This window comes from Nerophis ophidion, linkage group LG02, assembly GCF_033978795.1.
Source record: "Nerophis ophidion isolate RoL-2023_Sa linkage group LG02, RoL_Noph_v1.0, whole genome shotgun sequence".
In the NCBI taxonomy this organism is placed as follows: Eukaryota; Metazoa; Chordata; class Actinopteri; order Syngnathiformes; family Syngnathidae; genus Nerophis; species Nerophis ophidion.
This window is the reverse complement of record NC_084612.1, coordinates 6,739,617-6,757,116: the sequence shown is the minus strand read 5'-3', so window position 1 is coordinate 6,757,116 and position 17,500 is coordinate 6,739,617. Positions and strand designations below refer to the sequence as shown.

Here is a 17,500-nt window from a genome sequence, read left to right as displayed (position 1 = left end):
AATCCAGATGGATCTCTATTACAATCCCCAAAGAGGGCACTTTAAGTTGATGATTACTTCTATGTGTAGAAATTTTTATTTATAATTGAATCACTTGTTTATTTTTCAACAAGGTGTTAGTTATTTTTATATCTTTTTGTCCCCCAAATAGTTCAAGAGAGACCACAACAAATGAGCAATATTTTGCACTGTTATACAATTTAATAAATCAGAAACTGATGACATAGTGCTGTATTTTACTTCTTTATCTCTTTTTTTCAACCAAAAATGCTTTGCTCTGATTAGGGGGTACTTGAATAAAAAAAAAATGTTCACACGGGGTACATCACTGAAAAAAGGTTGAGAACCACTGTTCTAGATAGTTAAAAAAAAAAAAAAAAAGTGCTGATTTCTGAAAATATGTTCTCTCACACAGCATCCATAAAAATTGCATTATGCAAATTAACCCCCTCCTCCCCCCTGCACGGCCATAGATAGTAAGAAAGTCTGGTATACAGTCTATCATTTTCTCTGCTTTAAATAACTATTTAATTATTTTTTAAGTCATTTTGCTCAACATTTTCCAGCAGGAAGATGCGTTGATAGTGTGTAAAACTGACTCATGTGTATAATAACTGTTAAAAAATATCAAACCGTTAGCTTCCGTTAACACGTGTAGTCTTGCGACATGCACGTCGTTTTGCATCATCGAGCATTTTTGTTCAGCTGCGGATGCATGTTTTTAAAAAAATATATATATCACCCACCTGACCTTCCTACGTCGCTCCTTTTTGAAAACTTCTGTCTTCCGACACGAGAGCTCGGGCGCTACAAAACCAGAGCCGAGAGCTGACAGTCGACCGCACACCGTCTCACTTCCTTGGCAACCGTTTACTCATTTCCCCCATCAACGCTGCGAGGACGGTTTATTGAGAGGGGGGGGGAAAGGAAGCTGAATGTGGCGCACAATGAGCCTCACATGGCGATGGTGAAATCAAGCAGACGTGGACTTTTTTCTAATTCTGCCCAGGCGGGCAAGCATGCAGCAAATTAGTGTTTTTGTTTTGTTTTGTTTTACATATGCATACAGGGATTTCTCAAACCGTGGTACATTTACCACATTTTGAAAAAAGGTCATATTAGTCCAAAAATACAAAAAAAAAAATCTGTCTGGAGCCGCAAAAAATTAAGCCTTATGTGAGTGTTATAATGAAGGCAACACATGATGTAAGTGTCTATATTAGCTATATTAGCCTACTATCAAAATTACATTAAAAGTCTCACAAACCCCATATGAGTTGGGAAATTGTGTTAGATGTAAATATAAACGGAATACAATGAGTTGAAAATCACTTTCAACCCATATTCAATTGAATGCACTACAAAGACAAGATATTTGATAATCAAACACAAACTTTTTTTTTTTTTTTTTGCAAATAATAACTAACTTAGATTTTCATGGCTGTCACACGTGCCAAAGTAGTTGGGAAAGGGCATGTTCACCACTGTGTTACATCACCTTTTCTTTTAACAACACTCAATAAATGTTTGGGAACTGAGGAAACTAATTGTTGAAGCTTTGAAAGTGGAATTCTTTCCCGTTCTTGTTTTATGTAGAACTTCAGTCGTTCAACAGTCCGGGGTCTCTGCTGTCGTATTTTACGCTTCATAATGCGCCACACATTTTCGATGGGAGACAGGTCTGGACTGCAGGCGGGCCGGGAAAGTACCCGCACTCTTTTTTTTACGAAGCCACGCTGTTGTAACACATGCTGAATGTGGCTTGGCATTGTCTTGCCGAAATAAGCAGGGGCGTCCATGAAAAAGACGGCGCTTGGATGGCAGCATATGTTGTTCCAAAACCTGTATGTACCTTTCAGCATTATTGATGCCTTCACAGATGTGTAAGTTACCCATGCCTTAGGCACTAATGCACCCCCATACCATCACAGATGCTGGCTTTTGAACTTTGCGTCCATAATAGTCTGGATGGTTCGCTTCCCCTTTGGTCCGGATGACACGATGTCAAATATTTCCAAAAACAATTTGAAATGTGGACTCGTCAGACCACAGAACACTTTTCCACTTTGCATCAGTCCATCTTGGATGATCTCTGGCCCAGAGAAGCCGGCGGCGTTTCTGGATGTTGTTGATAAATGGCTTTCGCTTTGCATAGTAGAGCTATAACTTGCACTTACAGATGTAGTAACGAACTGTATTTAGTGACAGTGGTTTTCTGAAGTGCTCCTGAGCCCATGTGGTGATATCCTTTACACGCTGATGTCGGTTTTTGATACAGTGCCGTCTGAGAGATTGAAGGTCACGGTCATTCAATGTTGGTTTCCAGCCATGCCGCTTATGTGCAGTACTTTCTCCTGATTCTCTGAACCTTTTAATAATATTATGGACCGTAGATGTTGAAATCCCTAAATTTCTTGCAATTGCACTTTGAGAAACGTTGTTCTTAAACTGTTTGACTATTTGCTCACGCAGTTGTGGACAACGGGGTGTACCTCGCCCCATCCTTTCTTGTGAAAGACTGAACTTTTGGGAAGCTGTTTTATACCCAATCATGGCACCCACCTGTTCCCAAAGAGCCTGCACACCTGTGGGATGTTCCAAATAAGTGTTTGATGAGCATTCCTCAACTTTATCAGTATATATTGCCACCATTCTCAACTTCTTTGTCACGTGTTGCTGGCATCAAATTCTAAAGCTAATGATTTGCAATGAAAAAAAATGTTTATCAATTTGAACATCAAATATGTTGTCTTTGTAGCATATTCAACTGAATATGGGTTGAAAATGATTTGCAAATCATTGTATTCTGTTTATATTTACATCCAACACAATTTCCCAACTCATATGGAAACGGGGTTTGTATATAAGTGTTATAATGAAGGCAACACATGATGTAAGTGTCTATATTAGCCTAATATCAAAATATCTTTAAAAGCCTTATATAAGTGTTATAATGAAGGAAACACATGATGTAAGTGTCTATATTAGCCTAATATCAAAATAGCTTTAAAAGCCTTATATAAGTGTTATAATGAAGGAAACACATGATGTAAGTGTCTATATTAGCCAAATTAGCTTACTATAAAAATTACTTTGAAAGCCTTATGTAAGTGTTATAATGAAGGAAACACATGATGTGTCTATATTAGCCTAATATCAAAATAGCTTTAAAAGACTTATATAAGTGTTATAATGAAGGCAACACATGATGTAAGTGTCTATATTAGCCTAATATCAAAATCGCTTTAAAAGCCTTATATAAATGTTATAATGAAGGAAACACATGATGTAAGTGTCTATATTAGCCTAATATCAACATATCTTTAAAAGCCTTATATAAGTGTTATAAGGAAGGAAACACATGATGTAAGTGTCTATATTAGCCTAATATCAAAATATCTTTAAAAGCCTTATATAAGTGTTATAACGAAGGCAACACATGATGTAAGTGTCTATATTAGCCTAATATCAAAATCGCTTTAAAAGCCTTATATAAATGTTATAATGAAGGAAACACATGATGTAAGTGTCTATATTAGCCTAATATCAAAATCGCTTTAAAAGCCTTATATAAATGTTATAATGAAGGAAACACATGATGTGTCTATATTAGCCTAATATCAAAATAGCTTTAAAAGCCTTATATAAGTGTTATAATGAAGGCAACACATGATGTAAGTGTCTATATTAGCCTAATATCAAAATCGCTTTAAAAGCCTTATATAAATGTTATAATGAAGGAAACACATGATGTAAGTGTCTATATTAGCCTAATATCAAAATAGCTTTAAAAGCCTTATATAAGTGTTATAATGAAGGAAACACATGATGTAAGTGTCTATATTAGCCTAATATCAAAATAGCTTTAAAAGCCTTATATAAGTGTTATAACGAAGGCAACACATGATGTAAGTGTCTATATTAGCCTAATATCAAAATGACTTTAAAAGCCTTATATAAGTGTTATAATGAAGGCAACACATGATGTAAGTGTCTATATTAGCCTAATATCAAAATCGCTTTAAAAGCCTTATATAAATGTTATAATGAAGGAAACACATGATGTAAGTGTCTATATTAGCCTAATATCAAAATAGCTTTAAAAGCCTTATATAAGTGTTATAACGAAGGCAACACATGATGTAAGTGTCTATATTAGCCTAATATCAAAATGACTTTAAAAGCCTTATATAAGTGTTATAATGAAGGCAACACATGATGTAAGTGTCTATATTAGCCTAATATCAAAATCGCTTTAAAAGCCTTATATAAGTGTTATAACGAAGGCAACACATGATGTAAGTGTCTATATTAGCCTAATATTAAAATATCTTTAAAAGCCTTATATAAGTGTTATAACGAAGGCAACACATGATGTAAGTGTCTATATTAGCCTAATATTAAAATATCTTTAAAAGCCTTATATAAGTGTTATAATGAAGACAACGCATGATGTAAGTGTCTATATTAGCCTAATGTCAAATATCTTTAAAAGCCTTATATAAGTGTTATAACGAAGGCAACACATGATGTAAGTGTCTATATTAGCCTAATATCAAAATAGCTTTAAAAGCCTTATATAAGTGTTATAACGAAGGCAACACATGATGTAAGTGTCTATATTAGCCGAATATCAAAATATCTTTAAAGCCTTATCTAAGTGTTATAATGAAGGAAACACATGATGTAAGTGTCTATATTAGCCTAATATCAAAATAGCTTTAAAAGCCTTATATAAGTGTTATAATGAAGGCAACACATGATGTAAGTGTCTATATTAGCCTAATATCAAAATATCTTTAAAAGCCTTATATAAGTGTTATAATGAAGGAAACACATGATGTAAGTGTCTATATTAGCCTAATATTGAAATAGCTTTAAAAGCCTTATATAAGTGTTATAATGAAGACAACACATGATGTAAGTGTCTATATTGGCCTAATATCAAAATATCTTTAAAAGCCTTATATAAGTGTTATAATGAATGAAACACATGATGTAAGTGTCTATATTGGCCTAATATCAAAATAGCTTTAAAAGCCTTATATAAGTGTTATAATGAAGACAACACATGATGTAAGTGTCTATATTAGCCTAATATCAAATTATCTTTAAAAGCCTTATATAAGTGTTATAATGAAGGAAACACATGATGTAAGTGTCTATATTAGCCAAATTAGCTTACTATAAAAATTACTTTGAAAGCCTTATGTAAGTGTTATAATGAAGGAAACACATGATGTGTCTATATTAGCCTAATATCAAAATAGCTTTAAAAGACTTATATAAGTGTTATAATGAAGGCAACACATGATGTAAGTGTCTATATTAGCCTAATATCAACATATCTTTAAAAGCCTTATATAAGTGTTATAAGGAAGGAAACACATGATGTAAGTGTCTATACTAGCCTAATATCAAAATATCTTTAAAAGCCTTATATAAGTGTTATAACGAAGGCAACACATGATGTGTCTATATTAGCCTAATATCAAAATCGCTTTAAAAGCCTTATATAAATGTTATAATGAAGGAAACACATGATGTAAGTGTCTATATTAGCCTAATATCAAAATAGCTTTAAAAGCCTTATATAAGTGTTATAATGAAGGAAACACATGATGTAAGTGTCTATATTAGCCTAATATCAAAATCGCTTTAAAAGCCTTATATAAATGTTATAATGAAGGAAACACATGATGTAAGTGTCTATATTAGCCTAATATCAAAATAGCTTTAAAAGCCTTATATAAGTGTTATAATGAAGGAAACACATGATGTAAGTGTCTATATTAGCCTAATATCAAAATAGCTTTAAAAGCCTTATATAAGTGTTATAACGAAGGCAACACATGATGTAAGTGTCTATATTAGCCTAATATCAAAATAGCTTTAAAAGCCTTATATAAGTGTTATAACGAAGGCAACACATGATGTAAGTGTCTATATTAGCCTAATATCAAAATCGCTTTAAAAGCCTGATATAAATGTTATAATGAAGGCAACACATGATGTGTCTATATTAGCCTAATATCAAAATATCTTTAAAAGCCTTATATATATGTTATAATGAAGGAAACACATGATGTAAGTGTCTATATTAGCCTAATATCAAAATAGCTTTAAAAGCCTTATGTAAGTGTTATAATGAAGGAAACACATGATGTAAGTGTCTATATTAGCCTAATATCAAAATCGCTTTAAAAGCCTTATATAAATGTTATAATGAAGGAAACATGATGTAAGTGTCTATATTAGCCTAATATCAAAATAGCTTTAAAAGCCTTATATAAGTGTTATAATGAACACAACACATGATGTAAGTGTCTATATTAGCCTAATATCAAAATAGCTTTAAAAGCCTTATATAAGTGTTATAATGAAGGCAACACATGATGTAAGTGTCTATATTAGCCTAATATCAAAATATCTTTAAAAGCCTTATATAAGTGTTATAATGAAGACAACACATGATGTAAGTGTCTATATTAGCCTAATATCAAAATAGCTTTAAAAGCCTTATATAAGTGTTATAATGAAGGCAACACATGATGTAAGTGTCTATATTAGCCTAATATCAAAATAGCTTTAAAAGCCTTATATAAGTGTTATAATGAAGACAACACATGATGTAAGTGTCACAACGTGCCAACTTCACTGGTTTTGTACTTGACGAAAAAATGTATTTTTTAAAAAAAATAGCATACATTTGGGCTATGATGAATTCTGAAGGATTTTATGCCAAACCAAGTAAAATTGCAAAAAATAAAAAATAAAATAAAAATGGTTTCCCCTCAAATCAACTTAAAAATTCTGAATTTACTTAGATTAGAAAAAAAATACGATTTGGATACGGATCGATGTTTTGAGCACCCTTACACAGGATCCGTCATTAATATTGAACTGATTCCTTTTTTAACAGTAAACAATTGAAAATGACGCCCAGGCTGCACTTTGAACACCCCTGCAATAAAAACGGGACAATGGGAGCAAATGCAGCAAGAATACTTTTACGGTCCAGAGTGACTACAGCAAATATCAAACTGAAGTGCGGCACTCCTCCTCCTCCATCATGCAGACCTCCACTCCATTCTATTCAGCGGAAGGCTTTTGCAGCAACAAAGCTAATCACTCATTAAGCCGTTCAATACAATCAGTGGCCTATTGAAAAAGACAACACTCTGCAGGAGGGAGGATGACACTAAAAACACGGTAACCAGCACAAAAACGCTCACCAGCACCGGCATCCTCTTTTCCTTTCCTGCACTCTGCCACAGGTCCTTCTCTAAAAGCGACAAAGAGTACCGCAAACTCTACCTCTCTCCGAAAAGGGCATTTTTTATTTATTTTTTTTTGCAGATGGGGAGCGTTTTGCAAGTATTACATAACGCCCTTGAAGCCAAAGTAAGTGGAAAAATATTGAAATGTGGAGAGGAGCGAGAGGGTGGGTGGTGGGGGTGGTGGCGAGAGAACGAACAAGACACCCACACATCTGCGGCAACTGTACTCAAACATCACAGGAGACAAGCGTGGACTCGCACTGGCGGCTTCCGGCAGCTCGAGCAAGGCCGTTCAATACAGGAGGTTATTACCTCGGGCGGGGAGGTTGTGTTTACATCTGTTGCTTAGCGCGCTTGTTTAGGGAAGGGATGCTGGGGAAAATATTGCTTTTTACTTTCCAAAACCTGAGGGGTGTCCTAATTCCATCACATAAAAACACTGGGGCAAAAAAGTATTTAGTCAGCCACCGATTGTGCAAGTTCTCCCACTTAAAATGATGACAGAGGTCTGTAATTTTCATCATAGGTACACTTCAACTGTGAGAGACAGAATGTGAAAAAAAAATCCAGGAATTCACCTTGTAGGAATTTTAAATAATTTATTTGTAAATTATGGTGGAAAATAAGTATTTGGTCAACCATTCAAAGCTCTCACTGCTGGAAGGAGGTTTTGGCTCAAAATCTCAGGATACATGGCCCCATTCATTCTTTCCTTAACACGGATCAATCGTCCTGTCCCCTTAGCAGAAAAACAGCCCCAAAGCATGATGTTGCCACCCCCATGCTTCCCAGTAGGTATGGTTTTCTTGGCATGCAACTCAGTATTCTTCTTCCTCCAGACACGACGAGTTGAGTTTATACCAAAAAGTTCTATTTTGGTTTCATCTGACCACATGACATTCTCTCAATCATTTGCTGTATCATCCAAGTATCCATTTTGGTATAAACTCAACTCGTCGTGTTTGGAGGAAGAAGAATACTGAGTTGCATCCCAAGAACACCACACCTACTGTGAAGCATGGGGGTGGAAACATCATGCTTTGGGGCTGTTTTTCTGCTAAGGGGACAGGACGATTGATCCATGTTAAGGAAAGAATGAATGGGGCCTCACTGCAAAAACTGAAATCTAAGTAAGATGAAATATCTCAAATAAATAAATAAATGATAAATGGGTTGTACTTGTATAGCACTTTTCTACTTTCAAGGTACACAAAACGCTTTGACACTACTTCCACATTTACCCATTCACACACACATTCACACACTGATGGAGGGAGCTGCCATGCAAGGCGCCAACCAGCACCCATCAGGAGCAAGGGTGAAGTGTCTTGCTCAGGACACAACGGACGTGACGAGGTTGGTACTAGGTGGGATTTGAACCAGGGACCCTCGGGTTACGCACGGCCACTCTCCCACTGCGCCACGCCGTGTGGTGATATCTGCTTATTTTATGTCTGATAAGATCATTATTCTCACTAGGCAGATTTTATGTTAGAGTGTTTTTCTTGTTTTAAGGGTTTTGGTCCGAAACAATCTCAGTAAGATTTTGCAGGTTGTAGCTGAGATGTCATGACCTATATTGAGTAAAACATGCTTGAAACTAGAATATCAACTGTTGCAAAGCTGTGTCAACAACACCCACAAGTATAAAAGTACTTTTTTAAAGTAATCATTTATTTCTTTATGTCAAGATAATGCCACTAGCATTTACTTAATTTAGGAATATTTTTCAACATATTGAGCAAAAAGGTCTCATATTTTTTTTTCTACCAAGAAAAGTGCACTTGTTATTAGTGAGAATATACTTATTTTAAGGTATTTTAAGGTATTTTAAAGTCTTGACAAGCCAAATTTTCTTGTTCTATTGGCAGATAATTTTGCTTGGTTCAAGTAAATTACCCCTCATTTTTGTATTTTTTTCCTTGTTTTTGAAGACTGACTTTTTGCAGTGCATGTATCGTGAGATTTTGAGCCAAAACCTCCTTCCATCAGTGAGAGCTTTGAATGGTTGACCAAATACTTATTTTCCACCATCATTTACAAATAAATTCATTAAAATTCCTACAATGTGAATTCCGGGATTTTTTTTCCCCACATTCTGTCTCTCACAGTTGAAGTGTACCTATGATGAAAATTACAGACCTCTGTCATCTTAAGTGGGAGAACTTGCACAATCCCTGGCTGACTAAATACTTTTTTGCCCCACCGTATGTCCTAAAACACATACATGGAATCTCCTAAAACAGGGATTTTCAGATTTCCAGGAAGCTAAAGACAGGGGGCGGACTTCTGCCTTCAATATTACCATATTTTCCGGACTATAAAGCGCACTTAAAAAAAATGTTTTTCTCAAAAGTCGATAGTGCGCCTAATGTACGGAATAATTCTGGTTTTGCTTACCGACCTGGAAGCAATTTTATTTGCTACCTGGTGTAATGATAAGTGTGACCAGTAGATGGCAGTCACACATAAGAGATATTTGTAGACTGCAATATGATGGCAATATGGCTCAAATTAACAACATCAACATTTTATATGTTCCATTGAAAATGTAGAACATTACACACGGCACTCAAAAATCTATCAAAATGTTTTAGTACGACTTTGGTAAGCTATACATTTGCACCGCTTGATGTGTTTCAACATAGGAGTATTATTTATTTATTTATATATAATACATATATATATTACATATGTATTTAAGGTTTTACTACTTACGTATAAAATACTACACGGTCTAGCTCCAGCCTATTTTGCCGATTGTATTGTACCATATGTCCCGGCAAGAAATCTGTGTTCAAAGGACTCCGGCTTATTAGTGATTCCCAAAGCCCAAAAAAAGTCTGCGGGCTATAGAGCGTTTTCCGTTCGGGCTCCAGTACTCTGGAATGCCCGCCCGGTAACAGTTCGAGATGCTACCTCAGTAGAAGCATTTAAGTCTCACCTTAAAACTCATCTGTATACTCTAGCCTTTAAATAGACCTCCTTTTTAGACCAGTTGATCTGCCGCTTCTTTTCTTTCTCCTATGTCCCCCCCTCCCTTGTGGAGGGGGTCCGGTCCGATGACCATGGATGAAGTACTGGCTGTCCAGAGTCGAGACCCAGGATGGACCGCTCGCCTGTATCGATTGGGGACATCTCTACGCTGCAGATCCGCCTCCGCTTGAGATGGTCTCCTGTGGACGGGACTCTCGCTGCTGTCTTGGATCCGCTTGAACTGAACTCTCGCGGCTGTGTTGGAGCCACTATGGATTGAACTTTCACAGTATCATGTTAGACCCGCTCGACATCCATTGCTTTCGGTCCCCTAGAGGGGGGGGGGGGTTGCCCACATCTGAGGTCCTCTCCAAGGTTTCTCATAGTCAGCATTGTCACTGGCGTCCCACTGGATGTGAATTCTCCCTGCCCACTGGGTGTGAGTTTTCCTTGCCCTTTTGTGGGTTCTTCCGAGGATGTTGTAGTCGTAATGATTTGTGCAGTCCTTTGAGACATTTGTGATTTGGGGCTATATAAATTAACATTGGTTGATTGATTGTTGGCTCCACTATGGATGGGACTCTGTCTACTGTGTTGGATCCACTTTGGACTGGACTCCCACCATAAATTGAACTTTCACAGCATCATGTTAGACCCGCTCGACATCCGTTGCTTTCGGTCCCCTATGCGTTCCTCTCCAAGGTTTCTCATAGTCATCATTGTCACCGACATCCCACTGGGTGTGAGTTTTCCTTGCCCTTATGTGGGCTCTACCGAGGATGTCGTTGTGGTTTGTGCAGCCCTTTGAGACACTAGTGATTTAGGGCTATATAAATAATCATTGATTGATTGATTGATTGATTATGGTGTGTGTGTATAAGGTAAGACATTATCTGGCGTTTTGTTTCACAATATTATGCAAAAGCAACTTTTCTTACCTTCTGGTACATGCTGATCTGTATTTGGGATCTGCATAAATCCTGAAAAATTGCACGAGTCCGACTTTGTAGTCCGTAGTCGATAAGCTTCTTATTTTTCTCTATCTTTTTGTTATTGGACATTCATCCTCCGCTGTTGCCATTGTTCTAATATAAAGTAGTGTAAAGTTCTTACTTATATCTGTCAGTAAACTCGCCATGAAAGCCCTAAAACATACCGGTGTAGTGAGTTTACATTATTCACCCAAGGAACTTTAGTTATTAGAGTTCCGGTCGGACGTTTTTTCACGGGACACATTTCCGGGGTTGTTGTTTTTGGCGGATGAGGAGATGCTGCTCCAATATTGATTTAAGTAAAGTCAGAATGTCATTAAAACAGTTAGCGCCATCTTTACACCGGTGCAACAAAGATGACGGGGAGAAGACACTGTCGAAGGTGAGCCACGTAAATAAGACCGCTCAAACGGCGCATCCGGAAGAGACTGTCAGAAAGCAGCTTGAAGATAAATCTGTCAAACATAATTTATGCAACATTTTGACCAAAGAACCACCATGACACGTTATGTAGACCACAAAGAAGTGTTTTACATTTAGAGAAAAATAATAATGACTGTGGAGGGGGCGTGGTCGGCGCGTCTCCTTCGGGAAGGGTGTGTGCAGGGGCCGGCTATGAATCAGCTGACAGGTGAGTGGATTCTCCAGCTGAAGCGGGTTATCTAATCACCTGTCTCCTTTTTTAGCAGCGTCCGAGGCCATGAGGGGGGGAGAGACAGACGAGAGGAGCGAGACAGCGCTGAAAAGCCAAAAGAAAGACTAAACAAAGACATTGTCGGGCCCTGGACTGCATGAGTGAGAAAGCGCTGAAAAGCAAAAAAGAAAAGATAAAATAAGACTTTGTTGAGCTATGGACTGCAGGTCCCATCCTTTCGGCCAACCACAGAGACGTCCACAATTACTTTTTTACTGTGCCTTATAATCCGTCCATCCATCCATCTTCTTCCACTTATCACAGGTAGGGTCGCGGGGGCAGCAGCCTAAGCAGGGAAGCCCGGACTTCCCTCTCCCCAGCCACTTCGTCCAGCTCTTCCCGAGGGATCCCAAGGCGTTCCCAGGCCAGCCGGGAGACATAGTCTTCCCAACGTGTCCTGGGTCTTCCCTGTGGCCTCCGACCGGTTAGACGTGCCCTAAACACCTCCCTCGGGAGGCGTTCGGGTGGCATCCTGACCAGATGCCCGAGCCACCTCATCTGGCTCCTCTCGATGTGGAGGAGCAGCGGCTTTACTTTGAGTTCCTCCCGGATGGCAGAGCTTCTCACCCTTTCTCTAAAAGGAGAGCCCCGCCACCCCACGGAGGAAACTAATTTCGGCTGCTTGTACTCGTGATCTTGTCCTTTCGGTCATGACCCAAAGCTCATGACCATAGGTGAGGATGGGAACGTAGATCGACCGGTAAATACAGAGCTTTGCCTTCCGGCTCAGCTCCTTCTTCACCACAACGGATCGGTACAACGTCCGCATTACTGAAGACGCCGCACCGATCCGCCTGTCGATTTCACGATCCACTCTTCCCTCACTCGTGAACAAGACTCCTAGGTACTTGAACTTTTCCACTTGGGGCAGTGTCTCCTCCCCAACCCAAAGATGGCACTCCACCCTTTTCCGGGCGAGAACCATGGACTCTGACTTGGAGGTGTTGTTTCTCATTCCGGTCGCTTCACACTCGGCTGCGAACCTATCCCCTTATAATCTGGTGCACCTTACATGCAAAAAAAGATTTTTTTTTTTTTAAATAGACCATTCATCGGCAAAGCGCTTTATAATACAGTATTCTTATTTTGTATATTCCCGAGAACCACCGTCCACTACACATTTGATTTTGGTGCATTTGTTATATCGGTCACAGGCGCGCTATGTGGTTTTTAAGGACCTTAGCTAGTCAAAGATCACCTCCACGACAGCATTTTAAGAATCTGCTGCAAAAAAAGTTTTTTCACATGAACTCCCGGTCCACCAGATGAATACCCCAAATGATAAAAACAAGAGGACCTAGAAGGGAACCTTGAGGAACACCAGTAGCCGAACAAAAGACTAAACTGACTGCAAGCTACAGCAACACCTTAGTTACATAAATCACATTACAAAAGAAGGAGGGGACTTAGAGAGGTGCCCTGAGGAACGCCTCAGTTATGTAAATGACAAGTTTGTACCCCAGTTTTCTACTTTAACCTATCAATGCAAGGATCTGACATTGTGTTTACTGTGGTCCGAGTCCTTCTAACCAACAGGAGCACTCTCGTATTTTTAGGAATTTTCCCTGCAAAAATATTTGTCTCCCAAGTTTTGAACTGAACTCCGGCTGGATTTGTTGCCAGTTTAATAGTTCTGTCCTACAAGTTCAATAATCATCACAAAAATGGTTAAAGGGGAACATTATCACAATTTCAGAAGGGGTTAAAACCAATAAAAATCAGTTCCCAGTAGCTTATTTTATTTTTCAAAGTTTTTTTCAAAATTTTACCCATCATGGAATATGGGTAAAGGTTTTCGCTATCTGTAAATCCACCCGTCCATTTTCCTGTGACGCCACATAGTGACGCCAATACAAACAAACATGGCGGATAGAACAGCAAGATATAGCGACATTAGCTCGGATTCAGACTCGGACTTCAGCGGCTTAAGCGATTCAACAGATTACGCATGTATTGAAACGGATGGTTGCTACATAGGTCTGGTGATAATGTTCCCCATTAATAACCTGTCTAAGATTAGTTGCCAAGTCCCAACTGGGTTTTGACGAAAAGGCCAATTTCAAGAGTTGTACTTGAACGTTAACTCCTCCCAGGAAATTCGTCCCAATGAGCCCAAATTTTAAAAGGAGACGCTGGACAGATGGGCTACGATCAATTTTGAAGGATTTATGCTAAACCAAAGAATGTGGGCAGAGCTTTAATGATTCACCATGCAACACAACATGGAAATAAGTCCAAACCATCATTTGATGTGTCGCCCCCTACTGACTGTGCTGAAAAATCGCTAGAGATACACGCTAGCATACTCGTAATACAGATATTTTTAGAATCATTTTGGCCCTGCGATGAGGTGGCGACTTGTCCAGGGTGTACCCCGCCTTCTGCGCGAATGTAGCTGAGATAGGCACCAGCGACCCCAAAGGGAATAAGCGGTAGAAATGGATAGACAAATGGTCAATGACCTATAGAGGACTTACTAATAATTCTCACCTGTGTTTTGATGAAAAGGTGAATTTCTTACTTAAACTTCTCCAAGAGATTTTGGCTGAATGAGCCCCAATTTAAATAGAGGATACTGTTAACATTCCGAAGGATTTATGCCAAAGTGTAGGATCTGGGCGCAACCTTTGATGATTTTCCAAGATACACCAAATGTAACTACAAACCCCGTTTCCATATGAGTTGGGAAATTGTGTTTGATGTAAATATAAACGGAATACAATGATTTGCAAATCCTTTTCAACCCATATTCAATTGAATGCACTACAAAGACAAGATATTTGATGTTCAAACTCAAACTTTTTTTTATTTTTTTTCAAATAATAATTAACTTAGAATTTCATGGCTGCAACACGTGCCAAAGTAGTTGGGAAAGGGCATGTTCACCACTGTGTTACATCACCTTTTCTTTTAACAACACTCAATAAACGTTTGGGAACTGAGGAAACTAATTGTTGAAGCTTTGAAAGTGGAATTCTATCCCATTCTTGCTTAAGTTGTTCAACAGTCTGGGGTCTTGTTGTGGTATTTTACGCTTCAAAATGCGCCACAGATTTTCGATGGGAGACATGTCTGGATTGCAGGCGGGCCAGTAAAGTACCCGCACTCTTTTACTACGAAGCCACGCTGTTGTAACACGTGGCTTGGCATTGTTTTGCTGAAATAAGCAGGGGCGTCCATGATAACGTTGCTTGGATGACAACATATGTTGCTCCAAAACCTGTGTGGACCTTTCAGCATTAATGGTGCCTTCACAGATGTGTAAGTTACCCCTGCCTTGGGCACTAATACACCCCCATACCATCACAGATGCTGGCTTTTTAACTTTGCGCCTATAACAATCCGGATGGTTATTTTAGCCATGTTAGCAACACCAGCATCACATTCATATTTTAACAGCAACACCATGCTAAATTCGCCTATTTGCGGAAGAAAAACAAACGGATCAAATTTACAGCTCCCACGTAATAAGATGACCGATAAAATGCTGTTTTAAGATGTGTAGTGAAGCCTGTTTTATGACATAGCTGTCTCCTGTGCAGCGGAAGACCTATTACTGTTAGGTTAAAGTCCCATTTGCTTAATAGTAGAATCAAACATCGAGAGGAGCCAGATGAGGTGGTTCGGGCATCTGGTCAGCGCTTTTCTCAAGTGACTCAAAGCGCTTTACATAGTGAAACCCAATATCTAAGTTACATTTAAACCAGTGTGGGTGGCACTGGGAGCAGGTGGGTAAAGTGTCTTGCCCAAGGACACAACGGCAGTAACTAGGATGGCACAAGCGGGAATCAAACCTGCAACCCTCAAGTTGCTGGCACGGCCACTCTACCAACCGAGCTATGCCGAGTCCATGGTTTTCGCCCGGAAAAGGGTGGAGTGCCATCTCCGGGTTGGGGAGGAGACCCTGCCCCAAGTGGAGGAGTTCAAGTACCTAGGAGTCTTGTTCACGAGTGAGGGAAGAGTGGATCGTGAGATCGACAGGCGGATCGGTGCGGCGTCTTCAGTAATGCGGACTTTGTATCGATCCGTTGCGGTGAAGAAGGAGCTGAGCCGGAAGGCAAAGCTCTCAATTTACCGGTCAATCTTCGTTCCCATCCTCACCTATGGTCATGAGCTTTGGGTCATGACCGAAAGGATAAGATCACGGGTACAAGCGGCCAAAATGAGTTTCCTCCGCCGGGTGGCGGGTCTCTCCCTTAGAGATAGGGTGAGAAGCTCTGTCATCCGGGAGGAACTCACAGTAAAGCCGCTGCTCCTCCACATCGAGAGGAGCCAGATGAGGTGGCTCGGGCATCTGGTCAGGATGCCACCCGAACGCCTCCCTCGGGATGTGTTTAGGGCACGTCCAGCTGGTAGGAAGCCACGGGGAAGACCCAGGACACGTTGGGAAGACTATGTCTCCCGGCTGGCCTGGGAACGCCTCGGGATCCCCCGGGAAGAGCTAGACGAAGTGGCTGGGGAGAGGGAAGTCTGGGTTTCCCTGCTTAGGCTGCTGCCCCCGCGACCCGACCTCGGATAAGCGGAAGATGATGGATAGATGGATGGAAGAATCAATCAATCAGTTTATTGTAGTATCCATAGGAGTTGTCAATAATTAATCCCACATACAGCAGTGGGAATATTCCAGAGCATCTTTTCTGCTGATAAATAAATCATTCACTTGGAGAGCCGGCGTCCACTAAAGAACACATTTCATGCCTAAAGTGCAGTCGAAGGCAGATAGTAATTAGCATTTGCACAATGGCGCCCGTGGGCGATGAAGGTCTCCAGAAAATGGGAGCAATATTGTAGAAAATGCAGTAAAGAGGTATTTCTAATGGCACTCTCAAGAATGTCATCTCAGCGCCGCTCTAGCAGCAGCAGACAGAAGAGCATAAAGAGTCTGCAGCCTTCTGTGACGCACAAGAGCAGTTTTTTTTTTTTTTTCCTTTTTTAAAAGAGTGACCGGTAGAAATTGGACAAAAGAGGACACAAACGGAATAGAAAAGAGATTCCGGCATGGTGTATGCTGTCTATAACCCCTGGCATACATTATGGACTCACCAGTATTGGACAATGTTCATTCAGTTTTTTCATTTTGTAGAAAAAAAAACAAAAAACACAAAAAGGCAACTTTCTGCCTTTAAGAAACACTTAAATCAGGGGTCTCAAACTCAATTTACCTGGGGGCCACTGGGTGCAGAAACTGGGTGAGGCTGGGCCGCAAAAAAAGATTTCTTAAAAAATCTAACAAGCACTTTTTAATGAATTCACCTTCTATGAATGGCTTTCCCGTCCTGGCAAAAAACTTAACAACCCTCACGATTTTTCCGGGAGACTCCTGAATTTCAGTGCAATCTACCAGTGCAACCATTTTCCCGAATTTGTCCCAATTTTCACCCGGCCGACATTATTAAGGGCTGCCGTGACTGTACTGCCTTTAACGTCCTCTACAACAGTGGTTCTCAACCTTTTTGGGACTCTCGCTGCTGTCTTGGATCCGCTTGAACTGAACTCTCGCGGCTGTGTTGGAGCCACTATGGATTGAACTTTCACAGTATCATGTTAGACCCGCTCGA

General features: G+C 39.6%; 1 protein-coding gene across 3 annotated transcripts in view; it reads right to left on the bottom strand.

Annotated features, from left to right (window-relative positions):
- adcy7 (adenylate cyclase 7) overlaps positions 1 to 17,500 on the bottom strand; it is a 211,624-nt gene that overhangs the window by 177,660 nt on the left and 16,464 nt on the right. Inside the window, exon 1 of one of the 3 annotated variants that reach the window (XM_061876935.1) lies at positions 747 to 869. The exons of the other annotated variants lie outside the window; for them this stretch is intronic. The gene's annotated coding sequence lies outside the window, so the exon portion shown is untranslated. Of the gene's footprint in view, positions 1 to 746; positions 870 to 17,500 lie in introns of those variants that run through there. 3 annotated transcript variants of the gene reach the window in all.